General features: G+C 41.3%; 1 long non-coding RNA gene across 1 annotated transcript; it reads right to left on the reverse strand.

The window, feature by feature from the left end:
* Positions 1-3,135: 3,135 nt before the first annotated feature.
* Positions 3,136-3,834, reverse strand: LOC128520795 (uncharacterized). The gene is made up of 3 exons (XR_008357955.1): positions 3,738-3,834; positions 3,594-3,649; positions 3,136-3,505 (listed from the first exon to the last, which is right to left on the reverse strand). It is a non-coding gene; the product is annotated as an uncharacterized LOC128520795 (long non-coding RNA).
* Positions 3,835-11,589: the final 7,755 nt, after the last annotated feature.

The following is an 11,589-nucleotide window of genomic DNA, read 5'->3' on the forward strand; positions in this document are numbered from 1 at the left end:
TTGACTTTACAATCAGGGATCACAGTCATCTAGGAGCAATATGTAAGGGGCCATACATAGAAAAAATTTATTCAAAGATTCCAAAGTTCAAAGCGTTTATTTTCTTAAACAAAAAACATACAACATAAATTCAAATTCGAATTTTATTTGTCACATTCACATACATACACGGTATGGCATGAAGTGAAATGTATTGCACGACTGCCCAACAAATTGACACAATAAGAAAACACAATAAAATAGAATAAAAAGAAAAGCATAGAAGAGGCATACTGAAGACAAATGGTATGTAAATTCCACTCATTTATCTCCACGTAGCCTTCTCCCAGCATAAAAACTACTACCATTAATAGAAAAATATATATTTACATAAGTGTGCAACATCTGGTGTTTGTGTATGTATGTGTGTGTGTGTGTGTGTGTGTGAGTGACCAGTATTTTAGCAGTTCATTGGTGTTATCTGTTGGCACATATCTGGCACTGCCACTCAGTTTCCTTTTTGCATTTTCCACATGTGTACTTGTAGCAGGCTACACAGCGCAAGCGTCCCCAGGTCTAGGGTCCCAGGGCGTAATAAATAATAAAATCTTACACGACCAAATCAACTTCTGTCTTTTTAATAAAACCTACACTCTTAGATTTCGCTGATGCATTTTTTTTCTTTTTCCAGGCTTCGCAGTCGGAAATAAGATGATCTTCACTGAGGCAATAAAAACAGACTCTACCTCCCCCCGTGCGATACTGAGAACTTCTAAAAACTCCTCCCTTTGCCGGTCTCACACTACCAGCCGAAGGTTTCACCTGCTCTTCCACCCCACGGACGGCAAATTTATCAGTTCTCAACGTAGGAGTAAAAACTGTTCGGTGTGTTAAAACGAACTCGTCAGCCAGCACAGCGGCTGCTGACAGAGACGTGACTTTCTGTTCGTTTAAGTGAATGACTATATTTTCAAATATACAGTTTTTAAAGTCTTCTAGTAAAATTAACTCTTTTAAGGCTTCAAAGGTAGTAGTTTTAGTTGCCGCACACCACTTTTCAAAAAGAGCTTGCTTTTCTCGGGCGAACTCAACAAAAGTTTGTTTGTCTGTCTTCTTATGCGCTCTAAATTTTTGTCTATACGCCTCCGGTACTAACTCATAAGCACGGAGAACAGTTTGTTTAACCACGTCGTAATCCAGACTTTGTTCTATCGGCAACGCTGAACAAACGTCTTGCGCTTTGCCGGTTAGTTTACACTGTAAAAGTAGAGCCCACATCGCTCTTGGCCACTGCAAAGTAGCTGCAACACGTTCAAAGGCTATAAAATAGCTATCCACTTCGGTTTCTCTAAACGGAGGGACTAAATTAATATGTTTGCTCACGTCAAAATTCGGCAAAGAAATAGTTACTGGGGCAGAAACGACACTAGAAGAGACCGGCGCAGGCCCCGTAGGTAACTGAGCAAATGACGGAGAAGCAGGGGAACTCTCCAACGCGCTCTCAGCCCGGTGAAGCCGGCTGTGATCTCGCTGAAAACGCTCCCTCTCCATCTCAAGCTCTAGCTCCCTTAAACGAAGCCTTTTTGCCTCAGTTTCTTCTCGTTTAATTTCCAATTCTATTTCTTTTGCTTTTAAATTTAATAGTTGGTCCGAATTTGTGAATAATGACGTGGGAGGTGGTGCAGTTAATTGGTACCTGGAAGCTGTGGGTGAGTGTGGCGTAGATGGTGGCTTCACGTCGACTTCCGTCGGCGTTGAAGAGCTTCTATCATCAGCATCCCTTCCAGACTCCTCAGGTAGAATCTGCTGTTTAACCAATTGTTTATATAAAATTTTTTTCACCTCCGTTTTTGAGATATTAGGTGGCACATCCACTCCAAAAAAAATCAGCTATTTTAAACAAATCGTCTTTACGACAGCGATTAAACTGCTCCGTGCTAGGAGATAGCGTAAAGGCAATTAGATCAAAATCCATTTTTTTTTTATATGTACCAACTGTACAAACAAACTAAAGAAGGCAGCCAAACAAACTATTGTATAATCCACAATCGCCGAGCCCTCACTTTACTAATGAGCCACCCACTTTGTTATTTGCCCGGGCAATGGACGAGCCCCCACTTTATTACGTCCCCAGGTCTAGGGTCCCAGGGCGTAATAAATAATAAAATCTTACACGACCAAATCAACTTTTGTCTTTTTCTCTTTTATTTATTTTTACACACGCACACACCGGAAGCTCTCGGCTTCAGGGTTGGGCCAAGGCCAAAACAATAAACAAAAACCCTGCCCTATCTCCTCCCAGAAACTAACTAAACTACAAAGAAAAACTAAACCAAAAACACAGGGCTAAACTGACTCCCTAACTAAACATTCAAAACAGGAGAAAACGGGTCTAACTAAAATTGGACCCCAACCCCTACTGCTTCCATAAACGAAAAAGGTATAAACTAACAAAAATAACTATTTACAATATTTACAAACATATAACATTTAACATAAACAAAAGAGAACAAAAACTCACACCACACACTCACATCTAAGAGTGTAGGTTTTATTAAAAGACAAAGAGAACATGTTTTACCTGATCCAACAATAGCGGCATATAAACCCTTCATGTTGCAGGGATGGGTGGCAGACAGCTCGGAAAGCATTCCCAGGTCAGTGACTGTTCTGCGGGATACAGGTGCAGCCCAAAGCTTGATGCTAGCTGGTACACTACCTTTGTCACAGAAAACGTACACAGGGGCTGATGTAATTTTAAGGGGTATAGGAGCAGGCTGTGTTAAAGTTCCGCTCCATACTGTCTACCTTCAAACTGACATCGTAAAGGGTGAAATGTGTGTTGGAATTTGTGCTGAACTCCCTGTTGACGGAGTACAGATTATTTTAGGAAATGACCTAGCTGGTGGTGTTGTTTTTCCACAACCAATTGTTGTAGATACCCCCATAACAGATGTGAAAAGTGACCTCTCTTCTCAATTTCCAGCAGTGTTTTCATCATGTGTAGTTACACGTGCACAGGCACGAAAATTTGATGATGTAGTGGATCTGTCTGATTCCTTTTTACAATCTACACCTATGACGGGAAAACTGTCTGTTGAACCAATTTTACCTAACCATGACGTTTTACCATTACAGATGGGACGCTCACAATTAGCGGCGGCGCAGAAGGCTGATTCAACATTGGTTAAATGTTTTAAAGCTATTTCTGATAAGCTAGTGGTTCCTAATGAAAATGTGATGTTTTATCTTGATAACGATGTGTTGATGAGACAGTGGAAAAATGTTGATAGTGTTCAACAAATTGTTGTTCCGTTGAATTATCGTTCACAAATATTAAAACTTGCTCATGACCATGTTCTATCTGGCCATTTAGGGATTAGAAAGACCTATGATCGTATTTTAAGATCGTTTTTTTGGCCTGGTTTAAAAGCTGATGTTAGTGCTCACTGCCGGTCATGCCATGTTTGTCAGCTGACGGGTAAACCAAATCAGGTCATTCCTCTTGCCCCTTTACATCCAATCCCTGTAATGGAAGAACCATTTGAACATATAGTTATAGACTGTGTGGGACCATTACCAAGGTCTAAATCAGGTCATCAATACATACTTACTCTTATGTGTGCTACCACTCGTTTTCCGGAAGCCATCCCGTTGCGCAGTATAAAAGCTAAATTAGTGGCAAAAAAAATGATTAAATTCTTTTCACTATTTGGATTACCAAAAATTATCCAAACAGACCAAGGGTCTAATTTTACCTCTAAGCTTTTTACTCAGGTGCTTCGTGAACTAGCTGTTAAGCACCAGCTTTCAAGTGCCTTCCATCCTGAATCACAAGGTATGCTTGAAAGATTTCACCAAACTCTCAAGTCCATGCTCCGTGCTTTCTGTGTGGAAACGGGAAAGGACTGGGAGGAAGGGCTGCCTATGTTGATGTTTGCAGTCCGTGAGACGGTCCAGGAATCTCTGGGCTTCAGCCCAGCCGAGCTAGTCTTTGGACATACGGTACGTGGACCTCTGAAACTTTTAAAAGAACAGTTTTTATTGACAAAGAAAAAAACAGTGACTATATGTGATTATGTGGCTCAAATGCGTAAAAATTTAAATCGTGTGTGGGACATGGCAAAAGCAAATTTGTCTTCAAAGCAAGTAGAAATGAAGAAACGTTTTGACATAAAGACTGTTTCACGGAATTTTCAGCCAGGAGATTTAGTGTTGGTCCTCCTTCCTCTTCCAGGGTCATCATTAACAGCCAGGTTTTCTGGACCCTATGTAGTGGAAAGGAAGTTGAGTGAAGTTAATTACCAAATTCGCACTCCTGAGCGTAGAAAAAAAACTCGTGTGTGTCATGTGAATATGTTAAAGCGTTACTTGAATAGAGCAACGTCTGTGGAGCCTGATGTAAAAATGTCATCTGTGGCAACTGTTTCTCCATTTCTTGAAGTTGAGCCTGAAAATGATGGTTTAGATAAACATAACAATATGTCTACCAATAAACTGTCTAATTCTGACATACTTGGAAGTTTAAAGGAACATTTATCCTACCTCTCATCCTCCCAAAGAACAGATGTGATTTCTCTGATTTATGAGTTCTCTTCTCTCTTTTCAGACATTCCCAGACAAACCCATGTGCTATTCCATGATGTCGAACTTACACACTCGTCGCCGATAAAACAACATCCTTATCGTGTTAATCCCCAGAAGAGAGAAGTGATGAGAGGAGAGGTAGAGTACCTGCTTAAACATGGTTTAGCCATTCCCAGTTCGAGCCCGTGGAGCTCACCGTGTCTGTTGGTGCTGAAACCCGATGCTTCTTTTAGATTTTGCACGGATTACAGAAAGGTGAATAGTGTCACCAAAGCAGATTGTTTTCCGTTGCCTAGAATGGAAGACTGTGTTGACCGTGTTGGTGCCTCGTCCTTTGTAACAAAATTGGATTTGTTAAAAGGTTATTGGCAGGTGCCACTTACGCAGCGTGCTTCGAATATCTCCGCATTCGTAACACCAGATAATTTCTTACAGTATACCGTTATGGCCTTTGGTATGCGAAATGCTCCAGCTACCTTCCAAAGGTTAATGCACAAAGTTTTATCTGGCGTGAAAAATTGCGAAGCATATCTGGACGATGTGGTCGTTTATTCAAATTCGTGGAGTGCCCACATAAACTTGCTACGCACGGTATTTGCTCGTTTAGACAAAGCGTCGTTAACGGTAAATTTAAAAAAATGTGAATTCGGGAAAGCTGTGGTCACTTACTTGGGTAAGCAGGTTGGCCAGGGCCAGGTGCGTCCTGTTAGCGCCAAAGTGGAAGCAATCAGGAATTTTTCCATTCCAAGTCAAAAAGGGAGCTGCGCCGCTTTCTGGGAATGATTGGGTATTACCGTGCGTTCTGCAAAAATTTTTCCTCTGTTGTATGCCCTTTAACAGACTTACTGAGTGAATCCAAAACCTTCGCTTGGAGTGTCGAATGTGATAATGCTTTTAATGCTGCCAAAGATCTTATGTGTAGTGCGCCGGTTCTATCCGCCCCTGACTTTTCTAAGCCATTTAAGTTAGAGGTGGATGCAAGCGCATTGGGCGCAGGTGCGGTTTTATTACAAGAAACCGAGGCAGAAATTGACCATCCTGTGTGCTACTTCTCAAAAAAATTTTCAAAAGCACAACTGCATTATAGCACTATTGAGAAGGAGGCCTTAGCATTGCTCCTCGCCCTTCAGCATTTTGAAGTCTATGTCGGAGGTAGTTCCCTACCTGTCGTAGTCTATACAGACCACAATCCCTTAGTCTTCCTGCTCCGAATGGCGAATTCAAATCAGAGGCTGATGCGGTGGTCACTAATTGTCCAAAGTTTTAACCTCGACATAAGGCATAAAAAGGGTACAGAAAATGTTTTAGCGGACGCATTGTCTAGGTCGTGAACAATAATCTTTTAGTTGTTCTGTATGTTTTTAGTCAAAATAAGATTTTTGACTTTTATGGGTGGGGGTGTTACATGCCCGTGTGTGTGGCATGTAAGTGTAGATGCGCGGATGCTGGTGGCGGCGTGCACGCGCGCTCTTTCCTCTCTCTCTCTCTTGCTTTCCCTTTCATGCAGGTGGCTCCGCCCTGATTGGACGTGCGTGACGTGCGCCGGGATTGGCCGTCTTTGGACCTGCGCGTCTTTTTAAGATCGCGGAGGGAAGCCGGAAGTGCGCGCTGTGTGATGTTGTTTTGGAGATTGTTGCTTGTGCTTGTTTATGTTAAAAAAAATAGAAAGCTGTTGGGTCGCGCCTGTGTTGTGAGTGTGTGGTGTGAGTGTGTGGTGTGAGTTTTTGTTCTCTTTTGTTTATGTTAAATGTTATATGTTTGTAAATATTGTAAATAGTTATTTTTGTTAGTTTATACCTTTTTCGTTTATGGAAGCAGTAGGGGTTGGGTGCCATTTTAGTTAGACCCGTTTTCTCCTGTTTTGAATGTTTAGTTAGGGAGTCAGTTTAGCCCTGTGTTTTTGGTTTAGTTTTTCTTTGTAGTTTAGTTAGTTTCTGGGAGGAGATAGGGCAGGGTTTTTGTTTATTGTTTTGGCCTTGGCCCAACCCTGAAGCCGAGAGCTTCCGGTGTGTGCGTGTGTAAAAATAAATAAAAGAGAAAAAGACAAAAGTTGATTTGGTCGTGTAAGATTTTATTATTTATTACGCCCTGGGACCCTAGACCTGGGGACGTAACAATGTATGTGTGTGTGTGTGTGTGTGTGAGTGACCAGTATTTTAGCAGTTCATTGGTGTGATCTGTTGGCACATATCTGGCACTGCCACTCAGTTTCCTTTTTGCATTTTCCACATGTGTACTTGTAGCAGGCTACACAGCGCAAGCTTGCATTATTTTTCCTGCACTGGAAGGTCACCTGACACTTGGCCCTTTTCCCTGGGTGTGGTGTGGCAGGTTGTTGCCAAAGCAGCTGCTCCTTGTCCACCATCCTTGCTTGCATAAACTGCTTAGCAAGCTCAGTTGCAAGCTGTGCCAGGAAATCCACCCTTCTCTCCTTCACTCCAGTGCATGCCTGATACAGCACATGTAACATGTACAGCAAGTGACAATAAAGTGAAGTAATTGTCAGTGGTAACAGTTCTTCCCTTGTCCATGAAAGGCTCCATCAGCTTTATGACCACGTTCTCGGACAGTCTCTCCCCAGAGGGACGACTGAGGTCCTTGCCAAGATAAGGGATAGTGTTGCACATGTATTTTGACTTCAAGTCACATGCAACCCAAAACTTGATTCCAAACTTGTCAGGTTTTGTGGCAATGTACTGCTGGAAAGGACAGTGAGACTTGGTTGGAAAAAGTTGCTCGTCGACAACATCTGCCAAACGTTTGAAATTGCTGCGAACTTGTCCGTTGCTACCCGTTGAGTGCGTGTGTCCTTGTCATCGAAGCGTAGGTGTCTCATGATATCCTGGAAGCGGTTTCGGGCCATCATGCTCTTGACGTGCGAGATCCCCAATGTTGCCGACCATGCAGCCAGCGACGGAATTCTGATCACCCCCCTCCAGAGAAGGATGGAGATGAATGCCATCAGTTCATAGACAGACATGTCCCAATCTGCTTCCATCCTGCGGCCATACTCAACTGTACATTTTCTTATAGTGTGAAGGATGTCCCAACTCACCAAAAACAAGAAGCTCTGCAAGCGATTTTTGATGGTTCTTCTGACTTCTCCTGTTGGCTCTCCATCACATGTATATGTTTCTAGTTGGCCGTGAGGGAGAGGCCTCCGTACTTCTTCCTCAACCCACACTGTGCCATTTTTTGCCGTCTCATAGCTGGAATTCTTCTGTGTGGTCTGTGTCTCCAACTGCCAACTTTTCTTCTTAAGAGGAGTTCTACTTTCTAACCCGGAACACATCTCATCACCTGAAGACATGTCAGAGTCCGAACTCTCTTGCAAGTGAATGGATACTTCCCCACCATCCAAGTCACAAGAGTCCATGTTTTGCAGCAGAGCCAAAGCCTCAGCAGAAGTGTAATGTCTTGGCATCTTTGCAGCTGGTTCGTACCAATAAGTTCTTGAAGATTGTGAATGCATGTAGTAAACTATCCCTTTTATTCCCAAGTTTAGCTTGTCATCAGTAAACAGCCCTGCCCACAGTCATCCAAACCACAGCCATGTGTGAGGTACTTTAGAGTACACTTCTTGGGGGGAAGGGGAGTGACACATTACAAAGGGCCATCCATTGTTTTGCAGCAGCGCCAAAGCCTCAGCAGCAGTGTAATGTCTTGCCATCTTGGCAGCTTGTTCGTACCGATAAGTTCTTGAAGATTGTGTATGCATGTAGTAAACTATCCATTTTATTCCCAAGTTTAGCTTGTCATCAGTAAACAGCCCTGCCCACAGTCATCCAAACCACAGCCATGTGTGAGGTACTTTAGAGTACACTTCTTGGCGGGAAGGAGAGTGACACATTACATGTCCAAACATCTCAAGGGCCCCAAAATCACCTCGGGCCCCAGAGGGTTAACCACATAAGGCATATTTTAGGTTTCAGACATTTAAACACAGATATGTACTGGTAAAACAACACATGTTGAGCTTGTAAAATACACAAAGATGTCTATGGAAGCAACAATAACAACCCATTCAAATCTAATTTGCTCATGTGTTTTATTCATAACAGATACACATAGTGTAAGTAACTATAAAGTTCACTCTATTCTTCACACATATTTAAGATAAAATAGAATGAAATGATGGATGAAGTGTGTAAGCATATAGTGTTTCACCTTTCATGTTTGTTAATTCAATACTGCTGAATACACCTAATCTTCCTGAAAAATAAAAACTTTGTTTATTTGTAATGTGTTTCTATTCGAATAACAAAGATAAATTGACACAGATTTTTATCTTTGCTCATTCTGCTCTTTGCTTTATTTTATACTTTGTTACCTGAAAGGCTTTCTTTTTATAAAAAAAAAAGTCTAATTAGTTTGTGTGTACGTCTCAGACAACTTGCAAAATAGTAAAATCAATGAGAAAGAATCATGATGTAATCCTGATATTTACATATATATATATATACATATATATAACAAAAATATAAAACGCAACACTTTTGTTTTTGCTCCCATTTTTTATGAGATGAACTCAAAGATCTGAAACATTTCCTACATACACAAAATCACCATATCTTTCAAATATTGTTCACAAATCTGTCAAAATCTGTGATAGTGAGCACTTCTCCTTTGCCGAGATAATCCATCCCACCTCACAGGTGTGCCATATCAAGATGATGATTAGACAGCATGATTATTGCACAGGTGTGCCTTAGACTGGCCACCTGTAAAAGGCCACTTTGAAAGGTTCAGTTGAATCACACAGCACAATGCCACAGATGTCACAAGTTTTGAGGGAGCGTGCAATTGGCATGCTGACAGCAGGAATGTCAACCAGAGCTGTTGCTTGTGAATTGAATGTTCATTTCTCTACCATAAGCCGTCTTCAAAGGTGTTTCAGAGGATTTGACAGTACATCCAACCAGCCTCACAACCGCAAACGACGTGTAACCACACCAGCCCAGGACCTCCACATTCAGCATGTTCACCTCCATGATCGTCTGAGACCAGCCACTCGGAAAGCTGCTGAAACAATCGGAGTGCATAACCAAAGAATTTCTGCACAAACTGTCAGAAACAGTCTCAGGGAAGCTTATCTGCATGCTCGTTGTCCTCATTGGGACAACTTGACTCCAGTTCTTCATCATAACAGATTTTGACAGATTTTGACAGATATTTTGTTTATGTAGAAAACGTTTCAGATCTTTGAGTTCATCTCATTAAAAATGAGAGCAAAAACAAAAGTGTTGCGTTTGTATTTTTGTTTAGTATATATATATATATATAGATAGATAGATAGATAGATAGATAGATAGATAGATAGTCTTTGTCCTTAATTATGTACATTTAAATTATTATATATGGTTAACTGTTTTTGTGGCGTTTAGTGCTCCTCAGCGTGTTCAGAGAGAGAGAGAGATCACATCACACATACGCTTCTTCCACTCAACTCTTTAGGTGGATTTTTTTCCTGGTTTTTGTTGGGGGAAGGGGAGTGACATATTCCAATCGGCCACCCATTTACAAATGAATGGGAGTCAATTGTCAGTGATTAAGTTGTTAGTTTAAAACCAAGGGGCCATTTGGCCTACCTCTGGTAGGGCTGGAGGGGTCAGAAAAACCTGGTAGTTCTCGTGTTAAAGGTCATTAAAATACCCAGATAACACCAGCTGCTTATCAGTCTCTATCTGGTCCTTTTATATTAAAATATCGATTTTAAAAACCATTAAAGATGGAGCAGTTTAATTCTTTGTTTCCCCCAAAGTATCAGATGTTTTGCAATTGCTAATATAGACCTGACCAAACATCATCCTAAAGCTGTTGGACTGTGATTCCTTCTACAGCTCCCTTAACAGCTTGTTCAGGCTCCTCCAGTATCTCCAAAAGGCCAACTGTCACCCGTCTAACCCCCCAATCCTCCACAGCGGAGCTCTGCCTAAAGACAACAGGAGAATTTAGTGAAGACAAAAATATATAAACTTTACAGAATATCCAGTTGTAATAAAAATAAAATATATTAGTAAACCTACACCACAGAGTGTGTAAAATACTGTTTTGGAGACTTCTGGAATGTAAATAAACTGCCTGTGCTAATGTTAACCAGTGAACTTTGTTTGCGTTAACCACTGTCTGTGTGTATTATCGTCTGCATTAAATTAACCGAGAATTTACTGAATGCGCTTTTCATACCAATAATTTAAGCGATATAACACTCGTATTTGAACATTAGTTCATCTCTGAAGCCAAACTATAACTTACCGAGTTGGATTTATCCAGACAACACTCAGTCAGATTCTGAAGGCATTTTCACAAACACTCTTCCTTGGGTAGTGCAGTTTTTGTAATAGCGACATTAATAGTATTTTCGAAGGTTTAGCGTCTTTTTTAGTTAAAGAGGAGTGACATTGTGAGTTTGTGTAAAGTCACATCTGACCGCTGCTGGTGCTGCCAGTGATTTTCAAAACGGCCAATAAAAAACTAAACTAGGAAGTAAACTGTAAACTACCCCAAACAAATTTTATAAAATAAAACACACCGCGAATAGTCCATTAATCTGCCATCTTCATCTCTGTAGAGCAGTTTGGTAGCGTCAGTTTGGCGGGGGAGAGGGTGGGTTGTTAAAATCACGTGATTGCATCTCAGCGCAGCTAAATTGCTGGCTTGTGTTAACGTGTTCTTGAGAATGAAGCGCCATCTAGTGGTGGAACCAGGTAAATGAATGAATAGGGCTTAAATGGGCGTTTACTGTGAAATCTTGACACGCCCTATCTGGACGGAAAAGGAGGGGGGAACACGGCGTGCATATGGTAGCCGTACGCCATTCGCACGCTATTTACACTATTTACGCTATTTATTTGGCGTGGCTCCATCTGTATGTGGGTTGTTTTCTGAATTCTGGAGGCTCCTTATAGCTTCCTGTAATGTTAAATTAAAACCGCTTTAATACATACATTTGTAAACAACATTGTCTAATTCGGACGTGACAAACTTTTATTTATCTGGTGTCTATGCTAAACACCTACAACA

The sequence above is a fragment of the Clarias gariepinus genome, chromosome 4 (assembly GCF_024256425.1).
Source record: "Clarias gariepinus isolate MV-2021 ecotype Netherlands chromosome 4, CGAR_prim_01v2, whole genome shotgun sequence".
NCBI lineage: Eukaryota > Metazoa > Chordata > Actinopteri > Siluriformes > Clariidae > Clarias > Clarias gariepinus.